The following is a 15,505-nucleotide window of genomic DNA, read 5'->3' on the forward strand; positions in this document are numbered from 1 at the left end:
ACGCTCAGACGTTTAATAGACGTGGTACCTTATTTATAATTATCGGCAAATTAATGTATCATCTGAGATAATTATTTCAATCTTTAACAATAACTACCGTCCTTTACAATGGCGCGACGCTTCAAACGTCAGGATAAACAAAAGAAGAGTACGTTGAGAGCATCTAATGCATGTGCTCATAAACAACGCATTCACAAAGCAAGCGTCATAAATGCAAAAAAGTTTGTTCTCAATTTATTCTCATATTGTCTCAGAGATAATGAATACATACTTCTAGCTAAAGAACTTAAATTCATTCCGTAACCACAAAAAAGCAATGTCAAAAGGTTTCTTCTTAAGGATTTTGACGAATTTGCGAGAAAACTCAGATGCAAATTCTTTTTTGATACCCGAGAAGATAATAAACTTCAGCCCTTCAGAACATCTACTGGTTATAAACAACCTGATCTGGCATGTGGCTCACTTGAAAATTACATTGATAAAACCAAACTAGAAATATCATCTATTCCAATAAAACAATATCAGGATAATCTAACTAGCCAGGAAAGAGCAGCATTGGCATCATTAAAAAACAACCGCCATATCGTCATTAAAAAAGCTGACAAAAGTAACACTGTAGTAATCATGGACAGAGAAAAATATATCACTGAAGCACTACGTCAACTTAAATCAAAGCACTATATTGAAGTTGACAAACCCGATTTGTCATATTTATATAATATCATACAAGAAAAAGTATGGGATAGGCATATTAGAGGAACGTTGGACAAAGAAACATATCGTTATCTTAATGAAAATGAGTCGTCCCTTAAATGCGGACATTTATACTTGCTCCCTAAAATACACAAGATCAAAGATAATATCTTGACTGCCCTTATGAATGGCACTTGCAGCCTCAGACGGTTACCACCTGGGCGACCAATTATTTCACAATGCGATACACCAACACATAGAATTGGTGCTTATTGTGATTACTTTCTAATTCCGATAGTTAAAAAACAATCGACCTACATAAAGGATACAACTGACTTCATCAATAAAATCGAAACTTTATGTCTACCATCGCACATCATACTGATCATTTATGATGTAACAAGTATGTATACTAACATGGAGTTCGATGAATTATTATGCGCTGTTGAAGAAGCCTACAGAAATAACGAAAGAGACTTATAAGATCTACCTTATCCCGATGTCTCAGATCTCCTCTTTCTTGTAAAGTGCATACTCGAAAATAATTATTTTGAATTCAATGGAAAATATTACAAACAAATCATCGGGTGTGCAATGGATTCAACTGTTTCCCCGGAGTTATCTGATCTAAGAATGTTCCAGTTAACCCAATCAATCATGGCGCAGTTTCAATATGCTAATAAAGTCTTGCTTCATGGCCGATTTAGAGATGATGGTTTCATCATTTTCAATGGTTCTAAGACTGAGATTCTGGAGTTCTTTGAACTTGGCAATCAGTCCCACCCGCACCTAAAATTCACTTTTGAAATCTCTGTTGATTCAGTGAACTTTTTAGCCACAACAGTGTATAAAGGAAGAAAAGTTCAAGAATCCAACAAACTAGATATCAAATCATACATAAAACCAACAAACAATTTTCAGTATCTACACATAGAAAGCGCTAACAACCCAGCTGTATTCAAAGGTTTTATCAAGGGTGAGTGTATAAAACATATGAGAAATACCAATGATACTACAAACACTCAGTATAATTCTACAAGACTTTAAGAAACACTTGTCAAAGAGAGGCTACTCTGATACAGAAATAGACCCTATCATCGCAAGCATTAGTGAAGCAGACAGAAATGAGAGTCCTTAATAAAAGCAAAAAACAATCGAAACTCCAAAATAAATTAGTTATGTTTACAAAATACAATCCTAGAATCAAGGGTTTAAAAAAACGCATCTTAAAATATTGGAACGAAATGAAAACAGACATAAGATGCAAAGAAATATTTACATCGGATCCAATTATAGCTTATAGCAAGGACAAAAGCATAGGCGATATAATTATTAGATCACGTTTACTACAAGACTAATATTGCTAAGGTGGACCCCTGAAGAGGCGGGCCTTAGAGCAAGTACCCGTTAAAAGCCGCCGAAACACTCTTTACTATATTAATATTATATATATATATATATATATATATATATATATATATATATATATATATATATATATATATATATATATATATATATATATATATATATATACAATTATGTATCAAAAAGGAAACAATGTCGAAAAGTTTGTTTTAGACTGTCGGGTCCTGATAAATTTAATGGATGAGTTTGGCTGATTGATGTCCTTTTTTTCACAACTGATGTTCTTCATATTTGCGGTGTGAGAACTATTTATGAGCTTTGATTGAAGCAAAACATAATGGTCATCCTGTACAATATTGATTCATTATGTAATACTATACATATGTATATTTGATTGTACAGAAGTCTTTATTCTGAAACAATTTAATACTTTATTTTAGTCTTATTTATCATAAAGGCATAAATTACATACACATTTATCATAATAACACATTCTAACAGCAATATAAAATTCTAAAACATGTAGCTCATATTGCTTTATCAGATCTCGACTATTTTTTGAATATAAATAAAGTATTCCTTAGCTTGAAAAGTGCTGCTGCTTTCTTGAAATCGAGAGCGTTACTTAATAAAGACATAAAATACTTGGAAAAGGCACACTTATTTCAACTTGCAAATTTTATTTAAAGCAGTCAACTAGTATGACCAAACTAGATTCAATACAGAGTAGGGTATCCTATGCTATTTCAATTAACATTAAAGTCGTCTGATAATAGATCAAAATGAGTGAAAAATTCTTGAAAGGTATGTCAAACAAACAAACAAAACAAAAACAAAGTATAATTCTATTATTCTTAACTACATAGTTCATTTTTTTTTTTCCTAATAAGTCAGACAGATTGAAATGACATTAAAAAAAGTACCCTTATTTTTTATCATTCTGAATTACACATTTTTTCCTTTTTTTTTTTTTTTTACTTTAGTCAAATTCAAAGACGTTCAAAAACGATAACATTGAAAAATGTTTCACTAGTAAGAAGATCAGGCGAAGGAAAAGTAGTTCCTACCGGAAATGTTGAATGAAGTGTCAGTCGTTGAATACAGGATTGCCACACCTTCATGCATGATATGATTCGTGAAATTTTTTAATTTACTAGTTCAAGAAGAGTAGAAAGTACTATATATTAAATATATGTTAAAACACACAAAGGTTTCATTTAATATTCATTTCAATTGGAGGGGGTTATTGAATGAAGTGATGAGATGTGATTAGATGAATAACCAAGTTTATTTTCTTTTTAATTTAGCCAAATTTCCGTGATTTATAATTAAATTAATCTTAATTTCTCTGTTAAATATCTAGTTGCTTTCTTGTGTGTGACAGATCAACGGGAGATGCTTACTCGTCCAGGTTGATTATTGTTCGTTAACTTTATACGTCACTTCAATATTATTGCAGATAATGGTTTATGAAGTACACTTTTTTTGGTCCATTTCTTAGAAATTTATCAAAAGGTACCTTATCTAACGACATTTTTATTTATCAAAATTTCTTTCCTTATACACAAATATTACTGATTTTATATGAATAATTTAACGCGTTCCTTCTATTTTGTTGATTATCATTTCATCTCGTTAGAGGAAATGTTAACATTTTAGTTATTTTAGCTTATCTTCTCAGCGACAAAAGAATTTTCTACAAAAAGTCTTTGAAATATCGGAAAATTAATCCATAATAATGTGTATTTTATTTCAAGAGAAACAGTTTCTTATGATTTATTCATATGTGTGTTTTATCATAAATAACCCTACGATTATCAAAAGTATCCCTGACAGATTGAGGCAGTAATTCCTATACAAAATAAATAGTTCTGAACACAATGAGGCTATGTATATCAAATGAGCGTTACTTAACTAATGAGGTGTCATTTATTTCTCTTCTACAGATTTTTTTTCTGATAAATTGGTAATTTATCGTATTCTGTCAAACAAAGACCTCTAACGCGATGAAGTTGTCTGTTACTGATTATGTCATAACTATCCTAGTCTATTATATTATATACATTTAACAGTTATGTTCCTAACGCAATTTTCATTCATCCATATGTAAAATCTGACGAACAGGTGAAAGAAGATTGCTTTGCAAACATATAATCATTAATCGCAGATAAATAGTCAAATGTAGGTTAATTTGTATGTTTCCTCACCTTTTTGAAAGAATGAAAATATTTCATATTTAAAAAGCTGGTACAACGGGAAGTAGTGTTAAAACAAGGAAAACATCAACTGTAAAAGTGTTATTATTGTCACCAGAAATTTTTCTCTTGTCTAAATAATAAGTTCTAATCGGGGGGGGGGGGGGATAAAGTAGAGGGTTCCACATTTTGTGGACTCTTAAATTTCCCATTTTAACTTTAATAAAGAAATACACACGCTAACTCTCGATTCCCTTTTGTCAAAATTATATTAAAATCGATATAAAATAGGAAATACACACAAAAAATGAAAAAAAAAATTCAAAACTTTAAAAAAGTATTCACAATATATATTATCAAGAATGTTCATAAATCATCATATTATTCGGATAAAAATACATTTCATAAAACATTACCTACTTTATATCTTTACTCATTGCATTCATGGATTTGCTTCACTAAATTCCGTATTTTCATTTTCAAGAAGTATTTGCTTTCGATTAGGCAAAACGTAGTCTCTCTCTCTTTCTGCATAAATTCACGAATAAACCTACCGTTCACGGTAGCTCAGTCGGTAGAGCGCTCGCTCCGTGATCGGGAGGTCCTGAGTTCGAATCTCGGCTGCGACTGACCTAAGTCGATAAAAAACGGGTAGCAACTGTTTCTTCGCCATGCGCTCGGCACTTTGAAGTGAAAGTTGCGGGTCTTTCGGATGAGACCTTAAAAACCGAGGTCCCGTGTCATGGCAGGAGTTGGCACTATAAAGATCCCTCACTGCTCAATGGCCCTGAGTGCCGAGTAAAAGTCAAAATTTGAAGCCCTTCACCGGTTTATGTTTACGTCTCTATTTGAGTGAAAAATTCTCGAATGGGACATAAAACAACATATAACAACAACAACGAAGAAACCTCTTCAGCACAAAATTTCGGACCACTTTTTTTTATTAGGTATTTACAATTCACAACTTATTAATTCATTAATTTCTATTGATACATAGAATATATCTATATTTTTGTTTCTTGATTTATTACAAGGAGTTTCTACTATGTTGGCAATTTTTAGTCAATATTTTAAATTACATGTAATAGCATGTGAGGTGTTTTCAGACTGTAAATTCAATGTCATGTATGAAAAAAAAGTTTAATGTAATACAACTAGTCATGTGATTTGAAGTTATTTTATTATTAATTAAACCCGTTTCTTTGCGATTATCATATAACATATGTATCCAATCAGATTAGAGATTGATGAGGAATTCGTTTAAAAATAACTTAAATAGTAAAAAATTGATATCGTCTATCATCTTTCAAAGAGAGGGGAAACAATGATGATGTATAGCTATAATTACAAGGCATTGTTCTGGGCCTTGTTTGTTGTTTCATTTAGACTTTCCACATCTGCGTCGAAGCGGTATACCGCTCAACTAAATTTTGATGGTGTTTTATTCCGAGAGAATCTTTTGGCAGAATATGGCGCTCATTCAATAACCACGTGTGCAGCAATGTGTGGTCAGGAGTGTACGTATTTTGGCCTCAATTTGCACACAAAGAAATGTAGAGTTTACTCGGGATGTCCGTCAGGTAATTTAACAGAAGTTCAAGTAGGATGGAGATACTGCAGTCCGGAATCTGAAGGTATTTTGACTCATTTCAATTAGAATAAAACCTGTACATAAGGAACTCTGATAAAGAAAAGTTTTGGAACTACTGAATAATATGAAACTAATGATGAAACTTAAGACATTCTAATAGAAAACAAAAGTTACAACCTTTGAACTGACCCCTCTATGCTTAAGGAATATAGAAAAAATTGACAACAGGGAATAATTTTTATTAAAAACAGAGAATTCCTTAAAGCATTTTGTCCTCCAGAAATAACAAAAGAAAAATAATCTAGAATGCCTAATAATTCAATAAAACCTAAGTTTTATTATTTGAATCGGCCTTACATAAAAAGACGATGCTGACCTGGTCGGGAATCAAGAGCTTTGAAAAGAGTGAATAACGATACTTATACATATATATATATATATATATATATATATATATATATATATATATATATATATATATATATATATATATATATATATATATATATATATAATTAATATTATCATTATTATTAGCATCATTATTATTATTAATTTCAGTTTTTTTTCCCTTAACCCATTTTCTTTTATAAATTTTAGGGAATAAACGTCCACTGAATTGTAAAACTTTGCTTGCTGATGGTCATACTTTGTCTAATGTTTATACTATTCATCCCTTTAACAACCAATGGTCAATTAATGTCCAGTGTGATATGAATACCAACGGCGGAGGTTGGACGGTCAGTTTCAGAATTATTTAATTTATTAGTGCAAGCATGGAATTATAACTGATAAAAAGAAATCAAGAATTGTTAGACTAATATCAAAGACGATTCTTCATCAATCCGATAGGTGATACAGAGGCGTGTTGACGGATCAATCGATTTCGACAGAACGTGGAAGGAGTACAAAGAAGGATTTGGTTCTGTGAATTTATCTTATTGGTTGGGTATGTACATATTATTTTTCTTTTAAAGGAAATCTGTATTCTTATTTTGAATCTATAAGAAATTTAATGAAATAAGATACTTTGATCATTTTGACTTGCAAGGATTGCAAGCGCGGGGAATCGAATCTATACTGCTACCGACAGAAAATATTTTGTAGTTTCTACTGACAGCCTACAGGCTTATAGCAGGAAGATATACTTTGTTCGCAGGAAGTAGATATACGTCTCCACCCCCACCCCACCCCTTTGTAAAACCTTGAAAATTAACAAATTTTTTCATTAATTGACGTTTATTGTGAAACCTGTTATACTTTGTTATAGATATTGTACATCAGATGCTCTTTTTTCATTTCCGTCAAGGATAAAAGCAGTGAATATGCATATTTTACTGATAAATTGATTTGGGGGGAGGGGGGTTAAAAATTCATAAATACTTGGGTCTTGGTTTATAAATATGTTTGTACCTTACTGATATGTAAATAATGTACTTACTTTTTTACATATCAATAAGGTACATACATATTTATAAACCAAGACTCAAGTACGTTTGGAAAATTAACTTTTAACGCCCTATGAATAGGCCGAGTATTTGATACAAAAGACTGTTTTCAGAAAAAATGAAATGTATTGATTATGTAAAAGCAAAAAATTTTACATCTGTAATTGTTTTTGAACAACACCTTATTCATAAATTTTCATGGCCGTAGGAACCCCCAACCCCAACCCCCAACCCCCCAAAAAAAATGAAATTGCTTCCTACGGGACTGATTTTCTCTTTACATGTAAGCAAGTTTATTACGAAGTACAAATTGTACTTCGGGTTCGTTGCCACGATGCTCTCAGTAAGGAAAAATATACAAATTTTACCGATAAATTTATTAGGAAAACCTACTACATACATACATATATTTGTAATAGTCTTTCGATATGTAAATATATTCACAACTTATAGTTTTATCAATGTTTTACCATTATTTCAATGACGAATCACACAAAAGCTTTTTTTATGTTGTGCAGCTATAAGCGCCTCGTTTTTTTAAACATCGGGCTCGATGCTATATGATGTTCTTGAAGCTTCCGTCAATATTAAGATCGGTGAGTGACTAAAATAATTTGCACATTTCCCTTTTTAATCGGTTATCACAACTTATTTCTTTTATATCATTTAAATCAAGTTTTGATTGAATAATTCAGTCATGACGTTTTATGAAATAAATAAACGATTGCTTGTTGTCAGTTTCATTAAAAATTGCCAGTAACTTAGATCCGCCAACCGGAAACGCCACCGTACTCACGTTTTTGCTATTTCATGGCTGTTTATAGAATATAAAGGTAGACTTTTTATTTAATGTACGATACTTACTATGCGAGTGAAATCTAAATATAGTTTACGGACATCATCTTGTATCTAGTGTATTGTTAGAGGAGTAAGTAAGAACTCTCGTGCAGCCGTTTAAGAGTTTATTTGCAAAATTTATTAATTTATAAGTATAGATATAAGATATACATGTTTATAGCCGCCTTTTTAAAATAAGATATTTATTGTTAAGTTTTATTTAAACAATATGTTTAACTATTTTATTTCTAGGAAATGACGTCATTCATCAGTTAACCAAACACAAACCCTCTCTGTATTTATCCTTAACTCTGACCAATGGAACAACTCTATACCAGCAGTACGGGGAATTCTCTATAACGGACGAGGCAGACAAATACAGACTTTACCTGAAAGGACCGACCACTGGAACATTAGGTGAGATGTCGGTTTATTTAACCAGCTGGTTACAGATTGGTTAGGTATATTATGTATCTGTGTGGAAGATGTAAAATTCAAAGGAACATTGGGCTTTAAAAGACCTGAACTGTTTGTTCTGGCCATGGGAAATAAAACATCAAGTTGGCACAATTTAAGATGTTGAAAGCTATAAAAGGTGATTTCAAAAAAAAAAAATAAATTTATTGATAATAGCTATTGTAGTAAAAGATAAAAGATGAATATTATTATAAATAGATAGATAATCTTATCTTACTGATTATGTTTCTGCTTCAAGGTTTCTGAAAGTTTCTTTTAATTGATCTTTGAATGCAGGTACATGCTTAAACTTCTTTAAAGTACATTTAAATTTTTTGTGAAGAATTTTTAACAAGTAGGGCAATATGAAATATCTTCTGATAGAATACGCAGCTATGTTGAGGCTTCCCGAAGCTTTAAAATGCGCTCAAAACATATGTCATTGAACTTTAGTACTTCCAATTTATATAAAGGGTTTTCTCGGCTATATATTAGCATATTTGTTATGATATCACATGACTTTGTTGAACACGTGACGGTCATTTATAATTTTTTGAAGTGTTTCATATAAATTGCTTCAGCGCAGCTGATTAACACAATAATTATTAACATTTTGTTCTATAAATAAACTCATCGTATCCTTGTGTATCCGAAATGTGCTTGGGAAAGTCATAGTATTACTTGGATACAAAATATTTCCTGAGAAATTCAACTTACCTATAAATTTGAGGGTATTTTCCACACAATATCGTAATCTGTATTAAAACAAAGCCAACACACATTTTTCCCAAGCAAGATTCAGTTAGAGAACAACCTCTTCTTAAGATTTCCACAAAAATTCTCAGATTAATCCTCGTCAATCACCTGCGCCAGACTCTTTTATACACACAAAATAAATTCTACCTCCAACCACGGGTATAAAACAGAGTACATTTCAAAAGTATATTTTTCATAAGCATTTTGAACATGATGAATTTCAACCAAGGGTAGGTAAGCGGTGTATTCTAAAATATTCGGACATATAAGACTTAAAAAACCTTTAACGACCCGTGAATTTTGCAAAAGCTATTTAGCATTTTACATGCAGTTTGAAATAAAGTGTTAAGTTCATGACACTCTCCCCGTCATAACACCTCAAGTTTGCAGTAAGCTGACGTCATTTTCCATTATGTCGTCATATTTTGGTAGTTCAGAGATGTGAAGGCACAGAGTGCACTGTCATATTCTACGGGAAGCCTTAACATCAATACTGTATTTATATGCTCCTTATAAATGATAATTTACTAAATTTCTTTTCAAAAAAAAAACTCGTTTTTCGTTCACTTTAAATTCATTTATTATTGATAAATATATCAAATTACTTTGTCTTAAGGGGTCCGACTGAGGTTTTCATTGTGCAATACTTCGTAAATATATCAAATTACTTTGTCTTAAGGGGGCCGACTGAGGTTTTCATTGTGCAATACTTCGTAAATATATCAAATTACTTTGTCTTAAGGGGGCCGACTGAGGTTTTCATTGTGCAATACTTCGTAAATATATCAAATTACTTTGTCTTAAGGTGGCCGACTGAGGTTTTCATTGTGCAATACTTCGTAAATATATCAAATTACTTTGTCTTAATTGGGCCGACTGAGGTTTTCATTGTGCATTACTTCGTAAATATATCAAATTACTTTGTCTTAAGGGGGCCGACTGAGGTTTTCATTGTGCAATACTTCGTAAATATATCAAATTACTTTGTCTTAAGGGGGCCGACTGAGGTTTTCATTGTGCAATACTTCGTAAATATATCAAATTACTTTGTCTTAAGGGGGCTGACTGAGGTTTTCATTGCGCAATACTTCGCGCAGCATAGTAAAATCAAGCGTATTTAATTTTTTAAAGCAACTGTTTTCAGATAATTTGTAAAATTTAATAAAAATAAGAAGTCATTTATTAAAAAATCTAATTACATTTTTACATCACTGACATTTTAATCGATATTTCAACTGATAGTTAAATGGACGTCTTTATAGTGTGTTTGTGACGTTATAATAAACTTTCTTTCAGAGGTGTTTTAAAAAATATATATAAAAGAAAAAGTATTAAATATATGGTCTTGAATTTTAAAACATAAAAATTCGAGAATATCAGAATTATTTTTGTAATTTTTTCTTATATAAATCCTTAATAGTACCTTAAAAATGGAGGGGAAAAAACTTGTTAATATTGACATTTTGAAATGCCCTCTCTGAAAAACAAGACAGTAGAATTTTGTATTTCTTGCATATAATGTACATTGTAGTATTACTCATCAAATATCATAATTTAAACAAAACGTCTATTGAAGTATTTTTGTAATTTGCTTCGAAGTGTAAAAAATTAGTATTTTCCCATATAATCCTATAGCAAATGTACCTATATTTTGATACGGTCACTAACAATACCCAGACCGTAGATTTTCCCTAAAGTTGGAATATACACTAGAGTCAACGTAAGTTACATATGGAATAAAGTTATATAGTTTCTCTTTTGTAGTTTTCACACAATAAAACCCCAGTCGGCCCCCTTAAATACTTAGTACACTCTAAAAGTGGCAATATGTTTAGAACTAAGCACATCAAACAGAGAGAATGACAGATATAAAGGAATGTTTTAAATTATCTCTCTGTACATTTGACAGCCTGTCTTATGATGACGGGATGTACATGAACTGTGTGCGTTTATTTTAGAAATTAATAATAGTTGTACCAATAGCAATACAACATTCGAATATGTGCCTGTTATATGTAACTTTGAAGTATTCATAATTATTGAAGTGATAACAAAGTGGAAAAAAATGTATTGATTCCAGTGCAATAAACTTTAAGAAATGCAAACAACAACAATTAGAAAGACGTTATTTGATAATATTCTATCATTAACAGTCGATGTAATCCTATTTTGTTTGAATACCCGTGTTTGTTATGAATAATTGATTTTAATCATTTTCAATGTTGACTAAAAAGATTAATACGAGTCAATCAGTAACTATGATGTTAATTCTGTCAAAAAAGTATTTCATAAGAAACCTTGTACATCCTCGATTACTAGTTCATCAAAACAAAATTCTAATTCAAAAATTTCTGAAAATAATGATCAATCACGAAAGACAACTTCAAATAAATATTTAAATAATTTCGGACTCACCAAGAAAGGTCTTAGATTAGGGAATCTAAATATATGTCATATCTTGCCTAAAATTGACCAACTTAAGATTCTTTTATCAGGATATCGCTCCATGGATGTATTTGGTATCTGTGAAACATTTTTAAATGAACAAACAGACAACTGTGAATTAGATATTGAAGGATTTAATTTTGAGAGAAAGGATAGATTATTGAAATCAGGGGGAGGATTAATGGTTTATGTTTCCAATAATTTACATTAAAAACGTCGAAATGATTTTGAAGTAGGTAACATTGAAACAATATGGCTTGAAATTAATATCCCAAATTCAAAACCAATTTTTTATTGTACCACATATAGGCCCCCATCTGCTACCACCTGCTGGGTAGAAAGTCTAACACAGGAGATAAATTGTGCATCCCGCTGTGACGATGCTGAAATTATTCTAACAGGTGACTTTAATATCGACCTTATCAAAGACCTCCCAAGATACTGGACCTCTGCTTTTGAAGAATATGACTTCACACAGCTAATTAATGTACCTACAAGAATAACAAATACCTCATCGACCCTTATTGACCATATATATACTACCCTACCAGAAAACATATGTGAATCTGCAGTACCATCAATTGCAATATCTGACCACTATCCTGTTTGTTTTACAAGAAAATTAAATAATAATGTCAACAAGTTCATACACACAGAAATAACCTACAGAGACTTCAAACAATTTAATGAAAATAATTTTCTTGCAGACTTAAAAGAGGTAAATTTCCAATCATTAGAATTATTCTCTGACCCAAATGAAGCACTAAGGAAATTTTATTCACTTTTAATGCTGTATTAGATATACATGCAAAAGTAAAAACAAAAAGAGTTAAGCACGACACAAGACCTAAATAGTTAACTCAAGAAATTCTGCAAGCACAACACATGCGCGATAACCTTCATAAAAATAAAGACTTCGAAAATTTCAAAATATGGCGCAATAAAGTTACATCACTTATTGAAAACGCCAAGATTAGTTATTACAAAACAACTATAGAACAAAACAAAAATCCAAAACAGATGTGGGATGTATTAAACATTTTAGCTTCTAAATCACATAATTATATTCCAGCCGCACTTGCGAAAAATAATAATATCACAGAGGATACACAAGAAATGGTAGAAATGTTTAATTCTCATTTTTCAAATATTTCTGAAGAACTTCTTGCAGGCGTAAGTAAGGAGGAAAATGACTTTACAGGTCTTTTGGACTTTGTAAAGTCTAAATTGGGTACAGACATGTTTGGTATTCCGCTTATTACTCATGACGAAGTACTATCTTTACTCAATAAACTAGATATTGGTAAATCTTCAGGTGTCGATACCATCGGGCCACGTCTATTAAAACTTACTTCACAAATAATACATAAACCTGTGACCCATATTATAAATACAAGTATCATATCTGGCATTTTCCCTGAGAGTTTTATACTTGCAAAAGTTACTCCAGTCTATAAAAAAGGAAACAGATTAGATCCAAATAACTATAGACCCATTTCCATTTTACCAACATTATCCAAGATAATTGAAAAACATGTGGCAAAGTATATACGATCTCTTTTTTCGGACTTTGATCTTATAGTAGAATCTCAATCAGGCTTCAGAGAACTTCATTCTTGCCAAACAGCCCTTACAAAAATTACAGATGAATGGTTAAATGAAATGGACCAAGGAAAACTTGTTGGTACTGTTTTTCTTGACTTCAGTAAAGCTTTTGACCTTGTAAATCATGATATTCTACTTAAAAAACTACAATGTTATAATTTTGATGCAATAACTTTACAATGGTTCCGATCATATTTAAGTGACAGACTTCAAAGTGTCCATCTGTCCAACAAACATTCATCTTATCAGCAAGTCACAGCGGGAGTTCCACAGGGGTCTATACTAGGACCTCTTCTGTTTTTATTTTACATTAATGATCTTCCATTATGCATTACTAAATCCAAAATAGACTTATTTGCAGATGATGCCACTTTACATGCATCCAGCAAAGATTCCCATACTATTGTAGATGCATTATCAACAGATATAGCTTGTATAGAAAAATGGTGCTCTCAGAATCAAATGGTTCTAAATGCTACAAAAAATAAATGCATGTTAGTCAGTACGCATCGAAAGAGATCAAATTTCTCTGAGCATGAATTTAATCTATGCGTATCAAACCAAAAACTAGACATTGTATCAAATGAAAAAATCCTCGGAGTTTATTTAGATAATTCCATACAATACAATGTACATATTGACCATGTGTGTAAAGCGCTGTCACGTAAAATTTCTGCCCTCCGTAGAATTACAAAGTTTCTTCCTATTCAAACGCGCAAACTGTTTTACAATGCTTATATTATGCCTTCAATTGATTATTGTTTAACCGTGTGGGGTAATACATCTCACTCAAATCTTGACCGAGTTCATAAGCTTCAAAAACGTGCTGCAAGGTATATTTTAGATGCTCCCCCTGATGCGCCCTCACAACCTCTCTTTGAGAAACTTGATTGGTTCACAGTGTATGAGCAACTTACTGTAAATAAATATGTTTTGTTATATAAATCACTGTTTAACTCTAACCCTACTTATTTAAATAGTATGTTTGATTTCCAGTGTAATAATCGATACAATCTTCGATCTGAATCCAACTTAGACCTGTGTGTACCAGCTCATAAATGTAAACTCTTTGAAAATTCCTTCCAATACTCTGGTGCTATGTTGTGGAATGATTTACCTGTATATATAAAAATGTCTCCAACACTCAATGTTTTCAAGCACCAAGTTAAAAAATATGTAAAAGAATGTCGCAATAATTCATGATTATTTATTGATTTTGTGTATTTGTATATGTATGTATATTGACTTTTGTCTACAGAAGGCCCCGGGGAAGAATAGTGCTTGCACTAATCGGGTTACCTTCTTTAAATAAAGTATTATTATTATTAATATTATAATCAAAAGGGTGTACAAAATAAAATACGATATGTAATTTTTTTTAACTTTAAATAATAATGATCTGCTTTGAAATGGGTTTCCGAATAATTTTTTTTTCTTTGATTATTGTAGGTGACAGCATGTTAAACACTGGTTATTCTTACTATAACCTGTCAGGGATGTCATTTAGTACACCAGACAGGGACAACGACATAGGTCCTGGTAACTGAGCTGCTGACCGTAACAGAAGAGGAGGCTGGTGGTTTAACGCCTGTCACCGCGCCTTCCTTAACGGTCCCTGGTCCCCGGTATACTGGGACAGTCCTTGGTATCCGTTAATTGAGGATGGTAGAGAAATAAAGGAGACTGCCATGATGATAAAACCTCATTAAGTGTGTTAAATGCATTTCCGTTAGAGTCAGAAAATTTTATTTAACGTCAGATTTTTTTTTTCACAGCAATTACAAGTACTGAAGAACTATTGGCAGTCTAGTAGGTCTATACCATATACAGTAAAACATGTCTTATTCGGGCAACTCTAGTTCCAAATTGACCGGACTAGACAACATTCCAACAATTATATTTACTGAAATAAATTTAAATTTTGCATCGTATTAGACAAGATTTTGGAATATACATCATTTGGATAAGACATGTTTCACTACAGTAAGTTTTGGTAGTGAAGGAAAATTGCATGAGAGTACTGCTGTATTTCTGATATTTTTTTTTTCAATGTAAAAAAATATCACCTTCAAATTTATCACTTTTATGAAATGATATAACAATTTTTCACG

General features: G+C 31.6%; 1 pseudogene; it reads left to right on the forward strand.

The window, feature by feature from the left end:
• Positions 1-6,560: 6,560 nt before the first annotated feature.
• On the forward strand, positions 6,561-15,103 carry LOC133198375 (ficolin-2-like; annotated as a pseudogene).
• The last annotated feature ends 402 nt before the right edge of the window (positions 15,104-15,505 follow it).

Source organism: Saccostrea echinata, unplaced genomic scaffold (assembly GCF_033153115.1).
Source record: "Saccostrea echinata isolate AGI-Se365-2 ecotype Australia unplaced genomic scaffold, CSIRO_AGI_Sech_v1 ptg000033l, whole genome shotgun sequence".
In the NCBI taxonomy this organism is placed as follows: domain Eukaryota; kingdom Metazoa; phylum Mollusca; class Bivalvia; order Ostreida; family Ostreidae; genus Saccostrea; species Saccostrea echinata.